The 21,095-nt window shown below is 50.6% G+C and overlaps 1 protein-coding gene across 1 annotated transcript in view; it reads right to left on the minus strand.

Annotated features, from left to right (window-relative positions):
- Positions 1-7,389, minus strand: part of LOC120978007 (DAB2 interacting protein) — a 115,749-nt gene extending 108,360 nt beyond the window's left edge. The window contains exon 1 of the mRNA XM_040406237.1: positions 7,311-7,389. The gene's annotated coding sequence lies outside the window, so the exon portion shown is untranslated. The remainder of the gene's footprint in view (positions 1-7,310) is intronic.
- Between the last annotated feature and the right edge of the window lie 13,706 nt (positions 7,390-21,095).

Here is a 21,095-nt window from a genome sequence, read left to right on the forward strand (position 1 = left end):
TGTGATCATCTGGGGGTGCACAGACACCCTGGGGCTCATCAGTCCACATAGAGGGGGCCCATGTGATCATCTGGGGGTGCACCGACACCCTGGGGCTCATCAGTCCACACAGAGGGGGCCCATGTCATCATCTGGGGAGGATGAGTCTGACATTGTCTCGGTGGGGTTCCAAGGGAGAAGACAATGTGAGGCCTCGCTGACTTAAATCAGAAGATAGAGGACAGGACACAAGCACAGCAGGTGCAGCAGCACTTTGTGTCGCACCGCGAGAAGCGTCCTCCGTAAATCTTCCAATAAAGCTGGGGACACCTCAACACCTGACATCCGGGAATCCTGGAAAGCCGGGAAGAGGATGGGGAGCCATATTGGAAACAAACCACTGCACCTGCCTTCCCGGGTCCCAGGGACAAGGCCCAGTCTGCACAGACAAGTCTGAGACTTCAGGATTCAGAGGAATCACCTGCTCTGTGCCGAACATCCATCAACCTGCCAGTACATGGCTTCCACGTATCCTGCCAACGCCTCGAGCCAGGGGCAAGATAAGAGAAATCTCCAAAAAGCCCAGAGGGCACATATTCATCTGCTCCAGGGCGAGGACGTACAGCTCTCCATCCATTACAGGGGCTGAGCTCCCGATGAAGGACCCGGCCTGGTCCTGTACACAGTATACATAGGGGGCTGAGCTCCCGATGAAGGACCCGGCCTGGTCCTGTACACAGTATACATAGGGGGCTGAGCTCCTGATGAAGGACCCGGCCTGGTCCTGTACACAGTATACATAGGGGGCTGAGCTCCTGATGAGGGGTCCGGCCTGGTCCTGTACACAGTATACATAGGGGGCTGAGCTCCTGATGAAGGACCCGGCCTGGTCCTGTACACAGTATACATAGGGGGCTGAGCTCCCGATGAAGGACAACGGCCTGGTCCTGTACACAGTATACATAGGGGGCTGAGCTCCTGATGAGGGGTCCGGCCTGGTCCTGTACACAGTATACATAGGGGGCTGAGCTCCTGATGAGGGGTCCGGTCTGGTCCTGTACACAGTATACATAGGGGGCTGAGCTCCCGATGAAGGACCCGGCCTGGTCCTGTACACAGTATACATAGGGGGCTGAGCTCCCGATGAAGGACCCGGCCTGGTCCTGTACACAGTATACATAGGGGGCTGAGCTCCCGATGAAGGACCCGGCCTGGTCCTGTACACAGTATACATAGGGGGCTGAGCTCCCGATGAAGGACCCGGCCTGGTCCTGTACACAGTATACATAGGGGGCTGAGCTCCCGATGAAGGACCCGGCCTGGTCCTGTACACAGTATACATAGGGGGCTGAGCTCCTGATGAAGGACCCGGCCTGGTCCTGTACACAGTATACATAGGGGGCTGAGCTCCTGATGAAGGACCCGGCCTGGTCCTGTACACAGTATACATAGGGGGCTGAGCTCCTGATGAAGGACCCGGCCTGGTCCTGTACACAGTATACATAGGGGGCTGAGCTCCCAATGAAGGACAACGGCCTGGTCCTGTACACAGTATACATAGGCGGCTGAGCTCCCGATGAAGGACCCGGCCTGGTCCTGTACACAGTATACATAGGGGGCTGAGCTCCTGATGAAGGACAACGGCCTGGTCCTGTAGACAGTAGACATAGGGGGCTGAGCTCCCGATGAAGTACCCGGCCTGGTCCTGTACACAGTATACATAGGGGGCTGAGCTCCTGATGAGGGGTCCGGCCTGGTCCTGTACACAGTATACATAGGGGGCTGAGCTCCTGATGAGGGGTCCGGCCTGGTCCTGTACACAGTATACATAGGGGGCTGAGCTCCCGATGAAGGACAACGGCCTGGTCCTGTAGACAGTAGACATAGGGGGCTGAGCTCCCGATGAAGGACCCGGCCTGGTCCTGTACACAGTATACATAGGGGGCTGAGCTCCTGATGAGGGGTCCGGCCTGGTCCTGTACACAGTATACATAGGGGGCTGAGCTCCTGATGAGGGGTCCGGCCTGGTCTTGTACACAGTATACATAGGGGGCTGAGCTCCCGATGAAGGACCCGGCCTGGTCCTGTACACAGTATACATAGGGGGCTGAGCTCCTGATGAGGGGTCCGGTCTGGTCCTGTACACAGTATACATAGGGGGCTGAGCTCTTGATGAGGGGTCCGGTCTGGTCCTGTACACAGTATACATAGGGGGCTGAGCTCCTGATGAAGGACCCGGCCTGGTCCTGTACACAGTATACATAGGGGGCTGAGCTCCTGATGAAGGACCCGGCCTGGTCCTGTACACAGTATACATAGGGGGCTGAGCTCCTGATGAAGGACCCGGCCTGGTCCTGTACACAGTATACATAGGGGGCTTAGCTCCTGATGAGGGGTCCGGCCTGGTCCTGTACACAGTATACATAGGGGGCTGAGCTCCTGATGAAGGACCCGGCCTGGTCCTGTACACACGGGTCACTATACACGGTGTATGATACGTGTGGTGCAGACAATGTGCACCCCTTAACCTGTACACCTTTACTATGATATACATCATGTGAGCCATTCTGATGGATTGAATGTTCCCATTTTGGAGTTGTCTGCGTATTACTACTTATTAAGAACTAGGGGTGCACTTATATGTAGGCCCGGAGTGGTGGGGGCTTATAGGGTCTTTCCTGTACACAATATTATAAAGTAGTTCTTTTTCTGTGGCTATAATCATGGAGCGCTGTCCTATCAGCCTCCACACACACAGGAAAGCTGCAGTACACGTATGTACCCCCGCTGATCATGGAGCGCTGTCCTATCAGCCTCCACACACACAGGAAAGCTGCAGTACACGTATGTACCCCCGCTGATCATGGAGCGCTGTCCTATCAGCCTCCACACACACAGGACAGCTGCAGTACACGTATGTACCCCCGCTGATCATGGAGCGCTGTCCTATCAGCCTCCATACACACAGGACAGCTGCAGTACACGTATGTATCCCTGCTGATCATGGAGCGCTGTCCTATCAGCCTCCACACACACAGGACAGCTGCAGTACACGTATGTACCCCCGCTGATCATGGAGCGCTGTCCTATCAGCCTCCATACACACAGGACAGCTGCAGTACACGTATGTACCCCCGCTGATCATGGAGCTCTGTCCTATCAGCCTCCATACACACAGGACAGCTGCAGTACACGTATGTATCCCCGCTGATCATGGAGCGCTGTCCTATCAGCCTCCATACACACAGGACAGCTGCAGTACACGTATGTATCCCTGCTGATCATGGAGCGCTGTCCTATCAGCCTCCATACACACAGGACAGCTGCAGTACACAATACACATATGTACCCCCGCTGATCATGGAGCGCTGTCCTATCAGCCTCCATACACACAGGACAGCTGCAGTACACGTATGTACCCCCGCTGATCATGGAGCGCTGTCCTATCAGCCTCCACACACACAGGACAGCTGCAGTACACGTATGTATCCCCGCTGATCATGGAGCGCTGTCCTATCAGCCTCCACACACATTACGATCGGAGGCAGTTGGTGTGTAGCATTGCACATTGTGGGCCCCTCGGGACATAGGTAGATAGTCCTCCACTCCATATCATCCTATGACTACAGGAATCAGAGGAAGCCTTTCTATGTGGCCCTGAAGTTTAGAGCCTCGGGAATGTGTAGCTGCTCCCATGTTCACACTGGACAGTTCCGAAGGCGGATCATTCAGTATAAATACGGCCTATCTACCGGTGATCGCCCCGCCACGGGCTGACCCGATATGGGCCGCTCCTTAATGAGAAGAGGAGCAGGGCGAGCTCAGCAGCAGAAGGGTTAAGCTGGGACTTCAGCCTTTTCCTTGCTGGCAGCAGTGATTTCTCCATGTGAAATCCATGTCCCGGGGCTATGAGCGCTGCTCCGGACTCTGAATGAAGCAGCTGGGAGGAAGAGGCATGTTCAAACCAATGTGCACAGCTATGCAAACAATGTCATGACAAAGCGGCAGGAGGGCGAGTCAGGCCGCCCCCAGCCCAGCGTCACCTCCAGCCAGACTGGCAATGTGGAAGCTAAGGCAGGAGTGAGGAGCTAAACACTTATGAGGAATACTGTGCCTCACGCCTCAGAGAGGTCCTGGTCTCATATCAGCTGCCTGCACTGAGGTCCACCATATCTCCTCCTGGAAATACGTCACACAACCATTCCAGAGCAGATCCAGAGACTGCAACCATCTCTGTCCGTATAACATACACCCGGCACAACGCCACCGGATGTCAGACCTAGTGGATACAGGACAGAGGTGGGCACCGCCGGTGTGGACGGACACAGGCAGGTGGTGGTAACAGCCAGTGTTGATGGACACGATGGTGCAAACACATGCAGGCTGCCATCTTTAGTAAGGTAGACTCACCCGTCCGGCGATGCACAGGTAAGCCCTTACCTGTGCCGGGAACCGGTCTGAAATCAAATGCAGTCACCGGGAGCAGGCAGTTCCGAGAACAGCCGCCGGGGTCCTTCATCGGGCTGTTCTCGGAACTGCCTGCTCCCGGTGACTGCATTTGATTTCAGACCGGCTCCCGGCACAGGTAAGGGCTTACCTGTGCATCGCCGGACGGATGAGTCTACCTTACTAAAGATGGCAGCCCGCATGTGTTCGCTGGCGAACACTGCAAACTGGCCATCACTGGTCTCAACATACAAAATACAGCACAAGAGGTTGACTTCTAGAACACAGCAAAAGAAAAAGACCACTAGTGGCCCATTCTACAACAAGGGCCTAGCACCCCCCTATAAAGAGGTTGTACATGAAGGAGTACCCGCAGCCACACTACACCCTGCAGGCACCACAACCCCAGGAGCAGATCATAGACCGGGCTCCGAGAAGATGACCCCAAGACCTCTGACCAATCACTACTGTTCTCAAGAAAACAATACCAGGTCCACTGACAAGACGTGAGGGTGACAAAAATAAGGGTGAAGGTGGAATATAGGGTTAAGTGATGCAGGGAGATAGTAAGTAGGGTGAGAGGGACAGGAGGGTCACAGGAAAAACGGTATATGGGCGTGAGAGTGACAGGAGGACGGTATATAGAGGTGAGGGTGACAGGAGGACGGTATATAGAGGTGAGGGTGACAGGAGGACGGTATATAGAGGTGAGGGTGACAGGAGGACGGTATATAGAGGTGAGGGTGACAGGAGGACGGTATACAGAGGTGAGGGTGACAGGAGGACGGTATACAGAGGTGAGGGTGACAGGAGGACGGTATACAGAGGTGAGGGTGACAGGAGGACGGTATACAGAGGTGAGGGTGACAGGAGGACGGTATATAGAGGTGAGGGTGACAGGAGGACGGTATACAGAGGTGAGGGTGACAGGAGGACGGTATACAGAGGTGAGGGTGACAGGAGGACGGTATACAGAGGTGAGGGTGACAGGAGGACGGTATACAGAGGTGAGGGTGACAGGAGGACGGTATATAGAGGTGAGGGTGACAGGAGGACGGTATATAGAGGTGAGGGTGACAGGAGGACGGTATACAGAGGTGAGGGTGACAGGAGGACGGTATACAGAGGTGAGGGTGACAGGAGGACGGTATACAGAGGTGAGGGTGACAGGAGGACGGTATACAGAGGTGAGGGTGACAGGAGGACGGTATACAGAGGTGAGGGTGACAGGAGGACGGTATACAGAGGTGAGGGTGACAGGAGGACGGTATACAGAGGTGAGGGTGACAGGAGGACGGTATACAGAGGTGAGGGTGACAGGAGGACGGTATACAGAGGTGAGGGTGACAGGAGGACGGTATATAGAGGTGAGGGTGACAGGAGGACGGTATATAGAGGTGAGGGTGACAGGAGGACGGTATATAGAGGTGAGGGTGACAGGAGGACGGTATATAGAGGTGAGGGTGACAGGAGGACGGTATATAGAGGTGAGGGTGACAGGAGGACGGTATATAGAGGTGAGGGTGACAGGAGGACGGTATATAGAGGTGAGGGTGACAGGAGGACGGTATATAGAGGTGAGGGTGACAGGAGGACGGTATATAGAGGTGAGGGTGACAGGAGGACGGTATATAGAGGTGAGGGTGACAGGAGGACGGTATATAGAGGTGAGGGTGACAGGAGGACGGTATATAGAGGTGAGGGTGACAGGAGGGACGGTATATAGAGGTGAGGGTGACAGGAGGACGGTATACAGAGGTGAGGGTGACAGGAGGACGGTATACAGAGGTGAGGGTGACAGGAGGACGGTATACAGAGGTGAGGGTGACAGGAGGACGGTATACAGAGGTGAGGGTGACAGGAGGACGGTATACAGAGGTGAGGGTGACAGGAGGACGGTATATAGAGGTGAGGGTGACAGGAGGACGGTATACAGAGGTGAGGGTGACAGGAGGACGGTATACAGAGGTGAGGGTGACAGGAGGACGGTATATAGGGTGAGGGTGACAGGAGGACGGTATATAGAGGTGAGGGTGACAGGAGGACGGTATACAGAGGTGAGGGTGACAGGAGGACGGTATATAGAGGTGAGGGATGGAGAGGAGGACGGTATATAGGGTGAGGGTGACAGGAGGACGGTATATAGAGGTGAGGGTGACAGGAGGACGGTATACAGAGGTGAGGGTGACAGGAGGACGGTATACAGAGGTGAGGGTGACAGGAGGACGGTATATAGAGGTGAGGGTGACAGGAGGACGGTATACAGAGGTGAGGGTGACAGGAGGACGGTATATAGAGGTGAGGGTGACAGGAGGACGGTATACAGAGGTGAGGGTGACAGGAGGACGGTATACAGAGGTGAGGGTGACAGGAGGACGGTATATAGAGGTGAGGGTGACAGGAGGACGGTATATAGAGGTGAGGGTGACAGGAGGATGGTATATAGAGGTGAGGGTGACAGGAGGACGGTATACAGAGGTGAGGGTGACAGGAGGACGGTATATAGAGGTGAGGGTGACAGGAGGACGGTATATAGAGGTGAGGGTGACAGGAGGACGGTATATAGAGGTGAGGGTGACAGGAGGACGGTATACAGAGGTGAGGGTGACAGGAGGACGGTATACAGAGGTGAGGGTGACAGGAGGACGGTATACAGAGGTGAGGGTGACAGGAGGACGGTATACAGAGGTGAGGGTGACAGGAGGACGGTATACAGAGGTGAGGGTGACAGGAGGACGGTATATAGAGGTGAGGGATGGAGAGGAATGGTATACGAGGATGACGGTGATGTCGTCAGATAGAGACGGCAGAGAACGGTAACAGCGGGTGAGCGCTTCCTGCGGAGGAGGCTCCGGTCCCCGCACACAGCCCCTCCCGTCACTCACCCGGTGCCGGCCCCGGTCAGGGCTCCCTCAGCGTCCGCACATCCCGGCCGTGTCCACACTGACTGGAAGGAGGGGGCGGGGAGTGCGGCGAGGAGGCGGTGCCGGGATATTGCTCCGCCCACACCCCGCCCTTTGGTGCTCCTTGTGTAGGATCGATTGCCCGCCTTTTTTCTGAGGGGATGTAGTCCTGAGGAGAGACATGGCGGAGGAGGAGCGGGAGCAGGGAAGAGGTGGAGCTCGAGAACGGGGCTACAGCTGAGGGGAAGCGGCGGGAGAACGGGGCTACAGCTGAGGGGGAGCGGCGGGAGAACGGGGCTACAGCTCAGGGGGAGGGCGGCGGGAGAACGGGGCTACAGCTCAGGGGGAGGGCGGCGGGAGAACGGGGCTACAGCTGAGGGGGAGGGCGGCGGGAGAACGGGGCTACAGCTCAGGGGGAGGGCGGCGGGAGAACGGGGCTACAGCTGAGGGGGCGGCGGGAGAACGGGGCTACAGCTGAGGGGGAGGGCGGCGGGAGAACGGGGCTACAGCTGAGGGGGAGGGCGGCGGGAGAACGGGGCTACAGCTCAGGGGGAGGGCGGCGGGAGAACGGGGCCACAGCTGAGGGGGAGCGGCGGGAGAACGGGGCTACAGCTAAGGGGGAGCGGCGGGAGAACGGGGCTACAGCTGAGGGGGCGGCGGGAGAACGGGGCTACAGCTGAGGGGGGCGGCGGGAGAACGGGGCTACAGCTCAGGAGGAGGGCGGCGGGAGAACGGGGCTACAGCTCAGGGGGAGGGCGGCGGGAGAACGGGGCTACAGCTGAGGGGGGCGGCGGGAGAACGGGGCTACAGCTCAGGGGGAGGGCGGCGGGAGAACGGGGCTACAGCTCAGGGGGAGGGCGGCGGGAGAACGGGGCTACAGCTGAGGGGGGCGGCGGGAGAACGGGGCTACAGCTGAGGGGGGCGGCGGGAGAACGGGGCTACAGCTGAGGGGGGCGGCGGGAGAACGGGGCTACAGCTCAGGGGGAGGGCGGCGGGAGAACGGGGCTACAGCTGAGGGGGGCGGCGGGAGAACGGGGCTACAGCTCAGGGGGAGGGCGGCGGGAGAACGGGGCTACAGCTCAGGGGGAGGGCGGCGGGAGAACGGGGCTACAGCTGAGGGGGAGCGGCGGGAGAACGGGGCCACAGCTGAGGGGGAGCGGCGGGAGAACGGGGCCACAGCTGAGGGGGGCGGCGGGAGAACGGGGCTACAGCTCAGGGGGAGGGCGGCGGGAGAACGGGGCTACAGCTGAGGGGGCGGCGGGAGAACGGGGCTACAGCTGAGGGGGCGGCGGGAGAACGGGGCTACAGCTGAGGGGGAGGGCGGCGGGAGAACGGGGCTACAGCTCAGGGGGAGGGCGGCGGGAGAACGGGGCTACAGCTCAGGGGGAGGGCGGCGGGAGAACGGGGCTACAGCTCAGGGGGAGGGCGGCGGGAGAACGGGGCCACAGCTGAGGGGGAGCGGCGGGAGAACGGGGCTACAGCTAAGGGGGAGCGGCGGGAGAACGGGGCTACAGCTAAGGGGGAGCGGCGGGAGAACGGGGCTACAGCTCAGGGGGAGCGGCGGGAGAACGGGGCTACAGCTCAGGGGGAGCGGCGGGAGAACGGGGCTACAGCTCAGGGGATGTAGTCCTGAGGAGAGAAAAAATATAACATGTCCTATTCTTGTCCGTTTTGCGGTCAAGTATAGGCATTTCTACAATGGGCCGCCCGTTCTGTTCCGCAAATTGCGGAAGGCACACGGGCGGCTTCTGTGTTTTGTGGACCGCAAAAAACGGAACAGTCGTGTGCATGTAGCCTTATGGACAATGATAGGACTTTTTTTAGGTACCAGCTGTTCCGTTCCACAAAATACAGAATGCATGCAGCCATCATCTGTAACTTTTGCGAATCCGTGTTTTTTGGATTGCGAAATACATATGTTCATGTGCATGAGCCCTAAGGATGAGGGACTGTGACCCCCGCCATATTAATCGCATCGCATTGCATCATGTGGACGGCCAGGTGTGTCACTTACCTGGGGGAGAGATGGCACCGGGTGCACTATAGGGAGAAGGCACCTGGTCTAAGGAATCGCTTTACATCATGTGGATGGCCAGGTGTATGTGTGTCACTTACTTGGGGAAGACATGGCATCGGATCCACTATAGGAAGAAAGCGGTATGGTCTGAGCAATCGCTTTACATCATGTGGATGGCCGGGTGCGTGTGCATCACTTACCTGGGGAAGAGATGGCACCGGGTGCACTATGAGAAGAAGACACCTGGTGTGGGGAATCGCATTACATCTTATGGATGGCTGGGGACGTGACCTGATCACAGCAGAAGTACTGATATACACTCACCTAAAGAATTATTAGGAACACCTGTTCTATTTCTCATTAATGCAATTATCTAGTCAACCAATCACATGGCAGATGCTTCGATGCATTTAGGGGGGTGCTCCTGGTCAGGACAATCTCCTGAACTCCAAACTGAATGTCAGAATGGGAAAGAAAGGTGATTTAAGCAATTTTGAGCGTGGCATGGTTGTTGGTGCCAGACGGGCCGGTCTGAGTATTCACAATCTGCTCAGTTACTGGGATTTTCACGCACAACCATTTCTAGGGTTTACAAAGAATGGTGTGAAAAGGGAAAAACATCCAGTATGCGGCAGTCCTGTGGGCGAAAATGCCTTGTGGATGCTAGAGGTCAGAGGAGAATGGGCCGACTGATTCAAGCTGATAGAAGAGCAACGTTGGCTGAAATAACCACTCGTTACAACCGAGGTCTGCAGCAAAGCATTTGTGAAGCCACAACACGCACAACCTTGAGGCGGATGGGCTACAACAGCAGAAGACCCCACCGGGTACCACTCATCTCCACTACAAATAAGAAAAAGAGGCTACAATTTGCACGAGCTCACCAAAATTGGACTGTCGAAGACTGGAAAAATGTTGCCTGGTCTGATGAATCTCGATTTCTGTTGAGACATTCAAATGGTAGAGTCCGAATTTGGCGTAAAAAGAATGAGAACATGTATCCATCCTCTGATGGCTACTTCCAGCAGGATAATGCACCATGTCACAAAGCTCCAATCATTTCACATTGGTTTCTTGAACATGACAATGAGTTCACTGTACTAAAATGGCCCCACAGTCCCCAGATCTCAACCCAATAGAGCATCTTTGGGATGTGGTGGAACGGGAGCTTCGTGCCCTGGATGTGCATCCCTCAAATCTCCATCAACTGCAAGATGCTATCCTATCAATATGGGCCAACATTTCTAAAGAATGCTATCAGCACCTTGTTGAATCAATGCCACGTAGAATTAAGGCAGTTCTGAAGGCAAAAGGGGGTTCAACACCGTATTAGTATGGTGTTCCTAATAATTCTTTAGGTGAGTGTATAATAGTACACTTATAATATCCTGCACCCCAACCGTGTGTGATCAAGATCGGACAACAGCAGAAAGACTGATATATATACACATAGAGGGACATTCATCATGTCAGAAGAGGCATAAAGATGTCCCTAGTCTTGGCATTCGGCTTATGTGAGGTAAAACTTTTCAAAAGTGGCAAGAAAAGGTGATGTGGGTGGGCGAGCAGGTGCATTTATCTTTTTCCATGTTAGTTTTAGTTGTGGAAAATGGCTTACATCTACACCTGCAGGAGAGCTGGTGTATGTTGCACATCCTACTGGACAATGCACCAACCATATGTAGAGGCCTGCGCCGCCTCCGGCATCACAGAGGAACTGGAGACCCACCGGGAAAACGCCCAGTCTTCATAAATGTCCCCCATAATGTGTACTTCTCTGTATCCATATAATAGCCTGCTTTTCTTTCCGCCACCTAGTTACGGTCAGATAGCACTAGTGGAGACGATGGTGGCCTCTCTTCCTCAGGCGTCCTCCAGAACCTTGTTCTTGCCTCATCACCACACTCGCCCAGACAGGCACACAAGATTGTCCCGGCAGCGATTAATTGCAGCTTAATGACAGCGTACTGCCTGGAGCCGCACAACGCTGACCCACTTCTCCCTACTCCCTGCAGCTTCCTCCAAATAATGTGATGTAAATGAGCACGGGAAAACGGCTTCTACCACCCCCGGCATTAACCACTTGCTGCTTCTCCTCGTACATCAGACTAGTGTTAAACATTTAATCAAGAGTGATGCAGGATGATATTACATGGTGCAGGACCTATACACAGTCAAAGAATGACCTCACATTGTACAGGACCTATACACAGTCTAATAATGACATCACACCCTGTACATGACCCATATACAGTCTAATAATGACATCACACCCTGTACAGGACCCATATAAAGTCCAATAATGACATCACACCCTGTACAGGACCCATATACAGTCCCTACTGGGATTATCTCTACAGCAAGTAGTAAAACGGACTTTTCTAAAATTAGATTAGTGGTATACGAGTCTCTATCAGATTGGAACAGTTTCATTGGAGTCCAGGAGAAATGGGACTACTTAAAAGTGGCACTATTGAAGGCAACAGAATTGCATTAGGCTTGTCAGTAAAAGCAAAAAAAGGAAGAGACCACTGTGGTACTCAGCAGAAGTGGCCAAAATCATTAAAAACAAAAAGATAGCATTTAGGAATTATAAAAAAAAACGAGGATGACAGGCTAATTTACAAGATTAGGCAGAGAGAGGCCAAACAAGTTATAAGAGCTTCTAAAGCACAGGCAGAAGAGAAATGAGCTCAGTCAGGGAAAAAAGGCGATAAGGCATTCTTCAGATACATAAATGAAAAAAGGAAACTAAAACAAGGAATTACCAAATTAAAAACAAAAGAAGGAAGGTATATGGAAGAAGATAAAGAGCTAGCTGACTGCCTCAATGAATACTTCTGTTCAGTTTTTGCAAAGGAAAAGGACCTCAGTTAGGAAAGAAGACTAATGAATCTTTTGATGCATGTGTCTTTACAGAGGAAGAGGTTCTAAGTCAGCTGTCTAAAATTAATACAAATAAGTCACAGGGGCCTGATGGGATACACCCAAAGCTATTAAAAGAGCTCAGCGGTGAACTAGCAAAACCATTAACAGATTTATTTAACCAATCACTGGCAACAGGAGTCGTCCCAGAAGATTGGAAATTAGCAAATGTTGTGCCCATTCACAAGAAAGGTAGTAGGGAGGAATCGGGCAACTATAGGCCAGTAAGCCTGACATCAATAGTGGGGAAATTAATGGAAACCATACTTAAGGAGAGGATTGTGGAACATCTAAAATCCCATGGATTGAAAGATGAAAAACAGCCTGGGTTTACTTCAGGGAGATTTTTTTTGATTGGGTGACTAAAATAGATGGAGGAGGTGCAGTAGACATCGCTTATCTAGACTTTAGTAAGGCTTTTGATACTGTCCCACATAGAAGGCTTATCAATAAATTGCAGTCTTTGGGCTTTGACTCCCATATTGTTGAATGGATTAGGCAGTGGCTGAGGGACAGGCAACAGATGGTTGAAGTCAATGGAGTATATTCAGACCAAGGTCTTGTTACCAGTGGAGTACCTCAGGTATCTGTTCTGGGACCCATATTGTTTAATATCTTTATCAGCTAAATTGCAGACGGCCTCAATGGTAAGGTGTCTTTTTGCTGATGACACAAAGATTTGTAACAGCCTTGATGTTCCTGGAGTGATACACCAAATGGAAAAGGATTTGGGAAAACTAGAGGAATGGTCAAAAATCTGGCAACTAAAATTTAATATTCATAAGCGCAAGATAATGCACCTGGGGCGTAAAAACCCAAGATCAGAATATAAAATCAGTGATACAGTCCTAACCTCACTATCTGAGGAAAGGGATTTAGGGGTCATTATTTCAGAAGACTTAAAGGTAGGCAGACCATGTCAAGAGCAGCAGGAGATGCTAGCAGAATGCTGGGGTGTATAGGGAGAGGCATTACCAGTAGACAGAGGGGGGCGCTCATGCCGCTCTACAGAGCACTAGTGAGACCTCATCTGGAGTATTGTGCTCAGTACTGGAGACCATATCTCCAGAAGGTTAGTGACTCTTTGGAGAGAGTTCAGAGAAGAGCTACTAAACTGGTACATGGATTGCAGGATAAAAATTACCAGGAAAGATTAAAGGGAACCTGTCACCAGTTTTATGGTGTCCTAACTAAGGGCAACATAAATAAGTGACTGATTCTCCTAGCAAAATGCTGGGTCACTTTCTTTAATTGACCCAGTCAATCTGCCAACATCTTGTATTGAAAAGCTCCAGCTGATAATGATGAGTCCTGAATATTCATGAGCTCCTGACTCTCCCCGCCTACCTGCTGCTGATTGACAGTTATTTTCCATATGAATCAGCAGCAGGTGGGCAGGGGAGTGGCTATAGCTCTGAATTAAATATACGCTGGACTCAATGATATCACGCTAGACTCAAATCAGCTCATTAGCATACGGCATGTGACATATTTGTGTGTATATTATGAGGTAACCATCTGTCACACCAGTAAGTGAATACATCTAAGGCACTTTTTAGTAGTTAATGATAGTATATAATTAGTTAGATTATAATCAAATATCCACATGACAGGTTCCCTTTAAAGGACCTTAACATGTATAGCTTGGAAGAAAGACGAGACAGAGGGGAGATGAGAGAAACTGCTAAATACATAAAGGGAATCAACAAAGTAAAAGAGGAGAGAATATTTAAAAGAAGAGCAAGAGGACATAGTTTTAAATTAGAGGGGCAAAGGTTTAAAAGTAATATCAGGAAGTATTACTTTACTGAGAGAGTAGTGGATGCATGGAATAGCCTTCCTGCAGAAGTGGTAGCTGCAAATACAGTGAAGGAGTTTAAGCATGCATGGGATAGGCATAAGGCCATCCTTCATATAAGATAGGGCCGGGGGCTATCCATAGTATTCAGTATATTGGGCAGACTAGATGGGCCAAATGGTTCTTATCTGCCGACACATTCTATGTTTCTAATATGACATCACACCCTGTACAGGACCCATAGACAGTCCAATAATGACATCACAACCTGTACAGTACCTACAGTCAGGTCCATAAATATTGGGACATCGACACAATTGTAACATTTTTGGCTCTATACACTAGGGATCGACCGATATTGATTTTTTTTAGGGCCGATACCGATAATTTGTGAACTTTCAGGCCGATAATTTATACCGATATTCTGGGAATTTTCATTTTTGGAAAAAAAATATTTCCTACACAAATCTGCTGAAAATTAATGTTTATTGTTAACGTGTATTATTTTATTTTTGTAAATCTTTCTTTTTCATTTATACTTTTTTTGTTTTGTTTTTTACTAACTTTTAGCCCCCTTAGGGACTAGAACCCTTGTCCTATTCACCCTGATAGAGATCTATCCGGGTGAATAGGATCTCACACTGTCCCTGCTGATCTGTGCTTTGTGCACACAGCAGCATGGAGCTTACCATGGCAGCCAGGGCTTCAGTAGCGTCCTGGCTGCCATGGTAACCGATGGGAGGCCCCAGGCTTACACTGGGGCCTCCCATCGGAGAGAGGGGATCCTGTGGCCACTGCCACCAATGATTAATACTGGGGGGGGGGGGCGCACTGCGCCACCAACGTTTTTAATACTGGGATGGGGGTGGGGGACGCACTGCGCCACCAATGATTAATACTGGGGGGCGCACTGCGCCACCAATGAAGATCAGTCTTTCATTAATTCATATACAGGAGGCGGGAGCTGGCTGCAGAATCACATAGCCGGCTCCCGACCTCTATGAGCGGTAGCTGCGAGCCGCGGCACCTAAGGGGTCAACTACTGCAGATCGCAGCTACCGCTCATAGAGGTCGGGAGCCGGCTATGTGATTCTGCAGCCAGCTCCCGCCTCCTGTATATGAATTAATGAAAGACTTACCTTCATTGGTGGAGCGGTGGCCACAGCCCCTCCCCTCCTCTTGTCCTCTCTTTTCTAATTGGCGGCAGCAGCATCACAGGGGAGGGAGACACTGCTTCCTTCTCCCCTGTGCTGCTGAGGGAACACTGAGAGCAGCGCGTTCTGTGTTCCCAATACGTTATCGGTATATCGGCAAAATAGATGCCGATAACGTTCAAAATCCTGAATATCGGCTGATAATATCGGTAAAACCGATAATCGGTCGATCCCTACTATACACCACCACAATGGATTTGAAATGAAATGAACAAGATGTGCTTTAACTGCAGACTGTCAGCTTTAATTTGAGGGTATTTACATCCAAATCAGGTGAACGGTGCAGGAATTACAGCAGTTACATATGTGCCTCCCACTTGTTAAGGAACCAAAAGTAATGGGACACTTGGCTTCTCAGCTGTTCCATGGCCGGTGTGTGTTATTCCCTCATTATCCCAATTACAATGAGCAGATACAAGGTCCAGAGGTCATTTCCAGTCTGCTATCTGCATTTGGAATCTGTTGCTGTCAACTCTGAAGATGAGATCCAAAGAGCTGTCACTATTAGTCAAGCAAGCCATCATTAGGCTGAAAAAACAAAACAAACCCATCAGAGAGATAGCAAAAACATTAGGCCTGGCCAAAACAACTGTTTGGAACATTCTTAAAAAGAAGGAATATTGGAAGAAAAACCATCCAGCTCCACGTCTAAGCAGGAAGACTTAGACGTGGAGCTGGATGTTTTTCTTCCAATATTTGTTCAACTCCAACCAGGTGCGGTATCCTTGCTCGTCTAGCAGAGGAAGAGGTGAGAGCTGCCTTTACCATTACCATTATTGTAAAAAGAAGGAATGCCCGGGTGAGCTCAGCAACACCGGAAGACCACGGAAAACAATAGTGGTGGATGACCGAAGAATCCTTTCCCTGGTGAAGAAAACACCCTTCACAACAGTTGGCCAGATCAAGAACACTCTCCAGGAGGTAGGTGTATGTGTGTCAAAGTCAACAATCAAGAGAAGACTTCACCAGAGTGAATACAGAGGGTTCACCACAAGATGGAAACCATTGGTGAGCCTCAAAAACAGGAAGGCCAGATTAGAGTTTGCCGAACGACATCTAAAAAAGCCTTCACAGTTCTGGAACAACATCCTATGGACAGATGAGACCAACATCCACTCGTACCAGAGTGATGGGAAGAGAAGAGTATGGATGAAGGGAAAATGCCCCAAGAACAAGCAGGAACTGAAGACAGTTGCAGTAGAGGCCTGGCAGAGCATCACTAGGGATGAGACCAAGCGTCTGGTGATGTCTATGCGTTCCAGACTTCAAACTGTAATTGACTGCAAAGGATTTGCAACCAAGTAGTAAAAAGTGAAAGTTTGATTTATGATTATTAGTCTGTCCCATTACTTTTGGTCCCTTAACAAGTGGGAGGCACAGATGCAAACTTGTAATTCCTGCACCGTTCACCTAATTTGGATGTAAATACCCTCAAATTAAAGCTGACAGTCTGCAGGTAAAGCACATCTTTGTTTCATTTCAAATCCATTGTGGTGTATAGAGCCAAAAATGTTAAAATTGTGTCGATGTCCGAATATTTATGGACCTGACTCTATACAGTCCAATAATGACATCACTCTTACAGGACCCGTATACAGTCCAATAATGACATCACACACAGTACAATGCCTATATACAGTCTGATACTGACATTACACACGGTAGAGGATCCATATACAGTCTATCGACATCACACACTGTACAGAACCCATATACAGTAATAATGATATCACACAATGTACAGGACTCATACAGTAAAATAATGACATCACACCCTGTACAGGACCCATATACAGTCCAATAATGACATCACACACTGTACTGGATCCATTATACAGTCTAGTGACATCACACATGGTACAGGACCCATATACAGTTTAATAATGACATTACACATGTTAGATGATCCATATACAGTCTAATAATGACATCACACACGCTACAGGACCCATACACAGTCTAATAATGACATCACAATGTACAGGACCCATAATCAGTCTAATATTGACATCACACTGTGCAGGACCCATATAAAGTCCAATAATGACATCACATCCTGTACAGGACCAATATAGTCTAATAATGACATCACACATGGTAGAGGATCTATATACAGTCCAATAAAGACATCACACACAGTACAAGGCCTATATACAGTCTAATAATGACATTACACACGGTAGAGGATCTATATACAGTCTGATAATTACATCACACACTGTATAGAACCCATATACAGTAATAATATCACTGTACAGGACTCATATACAGTAATAATTCACACTGTACAGGGTCCATATACAGTCTAATAATGACATTACACACGGTAGAGGACCCATATACAGTCTAATGATGACATCACACTGTACAGGGTCCATATACAGTCTAATAATGACATCGCACCCTGTACAGGACCCATATACAGTCTAATGATGACATCACACTGTACAGGACCCATAGACAGTGTAATAATGACATCACACACAGTACAGATCTAAAGACTGTATAATAATGACATCAGACTACACATTGTAGGCTGTCTTTCTAGAGAACGCTCTTGTTGATTTACACTCTCTCGCCTTCCTTCTTGTCAGATTACTGCACCCATCCGGCTGTCTCGCTATCGCTACAGATGGATGGATGTCTAGGAGAACATTCTGACTGTCTATAATGAATTGCAGGAAGTCACCATGAGCTGCAGACTGAAAGGTGGGCATCAGAGATAAAAACTTTACCCTAAAAATGTCCGCAGGAGAAAGTGAGACACGGCAAGGAGCGCAATGTTAACCCTCTCAGTGCTGCAGGGTGATCTACTATGCTGCAGTGGATATGAATAGTCTTCACACCCTTGGTAAATGGCAGGTTTCGAACCAAGAAGAATAATTTTGAGATTTTTCTCTTCAAAGTAACCCACAACCTGTGCGATTCTATCTAAAATCAGACAAACCATTTCCATAGATACTGTGTTCAGAATCAACCAATCACATTTGAGCTATGGTAAGTAGTAGTTAGTGCGCAGCGTCCATCATGTAAAGTGATGCTGGTGACCCCCACAGTCCTGCTCTACTAGGAGGACTTTCCTGACACTTTCTTAGTTGGTATGTAAACTGCTGACAACACGTCAAAGGGATTTCATTGTAGAAAGGTGAGAAGAAGGATACAAAACACTTCCAAGACATTAGATATACCATGGAGCATCATAAAGATGACCATCCAGAAGTGGAGGAAACACTACAGAGACATCTCCAAGAACTAGGCGACCAGCAAGAGCTGACAAAAAGACAAGAAGAAGATTGGTCCAGGAGGTGGCCAGAGGGCTTCAGAATTATTACTGTGGGAATATCTGGTGAGTGCTGGTTGTGTACAGCATGTGACTGGTATCTCCTGTATTCTCCCTGTGTCTGGTGAGTACTGGTTATGTACGGCATGTGACTGGTATCTCCTGTATTCTCCCTGTGTCTGGTGAGTACTGGCTGTGTACGGCATGTGACTGGTATCTCCTGTATTCTCCCTGTGTCTGGTGAGTACTGGTTATGTACGGCATGTGACTGGTATCTCCTGTATTCTCCCTGTGTCTGGTGAGTACTGGCTGTGTACGGCATGTGACTGGTATCTCCTGTATTCTCCCTGTGTCTGGTGAGTACTGGTTATGTACGGCATGTGACTGGTATCTCCTGTATTCTCCCTGTGTCTGGTGAATGCTAGTTGTGTACGGCATGTGACTGGTATCTCCTGTATTCTCCCTGTGTCTGGTGAGTACTGGTTATGTACGGCATGTGACTGGTATCTCCTGTATTCTCCCTGTGTCTGGTGAATGCTAGTTGTGTACGGCATGTGACTGGTATCTCCTGCATTCTCCCTGTGTCTGGTGAGTACTGGCTGTGTACGGCATGTGACTGGTATCTCCTGTATTCTCCCTGTGTCTGGTGAGTACTGGTTATGTACGGCGTGTGAATGGTATCTCCTATATTCTCCCTGTGTCTGGTGAGTACTGGTTGTGTACGGCATGTGACTGGTATCTCCTGTATTCTCCCTGTGTCTGGTGAGTACTGGTTGTGTACGCATGTTACTGGTATCGACTGTATGCTCCGTGTGTCTGGTGAGTGATAGTTGTGTACGGCGTGTGACAGATATCTCCTATATGCTGCATGTGTCTGGTGAGTATTGGTTGTTTATGGCGTGTGACAGATATCTCCTGTATGCTCCGTGTGTCTGGTGAGTACTGGTTGTGTACGGCGTGTATTATCCATTTGTCTGGTGAGTGCTTGTTGTGTATGGCGTGTGACAGGTATCTCCTGTATTCTCCCTGTGTCTAGGGTAGGGGGAGGGGATAACACGGAAGCCTTTCCTTACCAAGAAAACCTGCATCGTCTGCCAAAAGCAGGTGGAAAACGTGTTCTGGTCTGATAAGACTGAGGGTGAACTTTGTGGCCATAATTCCAAAAGGTATGTCTGACTCAAACCCAACCCTGTACGTCCCCAAAAGAATGGCATCCCCACCAAGAATCATGGCTGAGGCGGCATTACGTTCTAGACCACCATCCCCACAGAGAAGCATGGCTGAGGCAGCATTACATTATAGACCACCATCCCCACAGAGAAGCATGGCTGAGGCAGAATTGCATTATAGACCACCATCCCCACAGAGAAGGATGGCTGAGGCAGCATTACGTTATAGACCACCATCCCCACAGAGAAGCATGGCTGAGGCAGCATTACGTTATAGACCACCATCCCCACAGAGAAGGATGGCTGAGGCAGCATTACGTTATAGACCACCATCCCCACAGAGAAGGATGGCTGAGGCAGCTTTACGTTATAGACCACCATCCCCACCAAGAATCATGGCTGAGGCAGCTTTACGTTATAGACCACCATCCCCACAGAGAAGCATGGCTGAGGCAGCATTACGTTATAGACCACCATCCCCACAGAGAAGGATGGCTGAGGCAGCTTTACGTTATAGACCACCATCCCCACAGAGAAGCATGGCTGAGGCAGAATTGCGTTATAGACCACCATCCCCACAGAGAAGGATGGCTGAGGCAGCTTTACGTTATAGACCACCATCCCCACAGAGAAGCATGGCTGAGGCAGCATTACGTTCTAGACCACCATCCCCACAGAGAAGCATGGCTGAGGCAGCATTACATTATAGACCACCATCCCCACAGAGAAGCATGGCTGAGGCAGAATTGCATTATAGACCACCATCCCCACAGAGAAGGATGGCTGAGGCAGCATTACGTTATAGACCACCATCCCCACAGAGAAGCATGGCTGAGGCAGCATTACGTTATAGACCACCATCCCCACAGAGAAGGATGGCTGAGGCAGCTTTACGTTATAGACCACCATCCCCACCAAGAATCATGGCTGAGGCAGCTTTACGTTATAGACCACCATCCCCACAGAGAAGCATGGCTGAGGCAGCATTACGTTATAGACCACCATCCCCACAGAGAAGGATGGCTGAGGCAGCTTTACGTTATAGACCACCATCCCCACAGAGAAGCATGGCTGAGGCAGAATTGCGTTATAGACCACCATCCCCACAGAGAAGGATGGCTGAGGCAGCTTTACGTTATAGACCACCATCCCCACAGAGAAGCATGGCTGAGGCAGCATTACGTTCTAGACCACCATCCCCACAGAGAAGCATGGCTGAGGCAGCATTACATTATAGACCACCATCCCCACAGAGAAGCATGGCTGAGGCAGAATTGCATTATAGACCACCATCCCCACAGAGAAGGATGGCTGAGGCAGCATTACGTTATAGACCACCATCCCCACAGAGAAGGATGGCTGAG

Source organism: Bufo bufo, chromosome 8, assembly GCF_905171765.1.
Source record: "Bufo bufo chromosome 8, aBufBuf1.1, whole genome shotgun sequence".
NCBI lineage: Eukaryota > Metazoa > Chordata > Amphibia > Anura > Bufonidae > Bufo > Bufo bufo.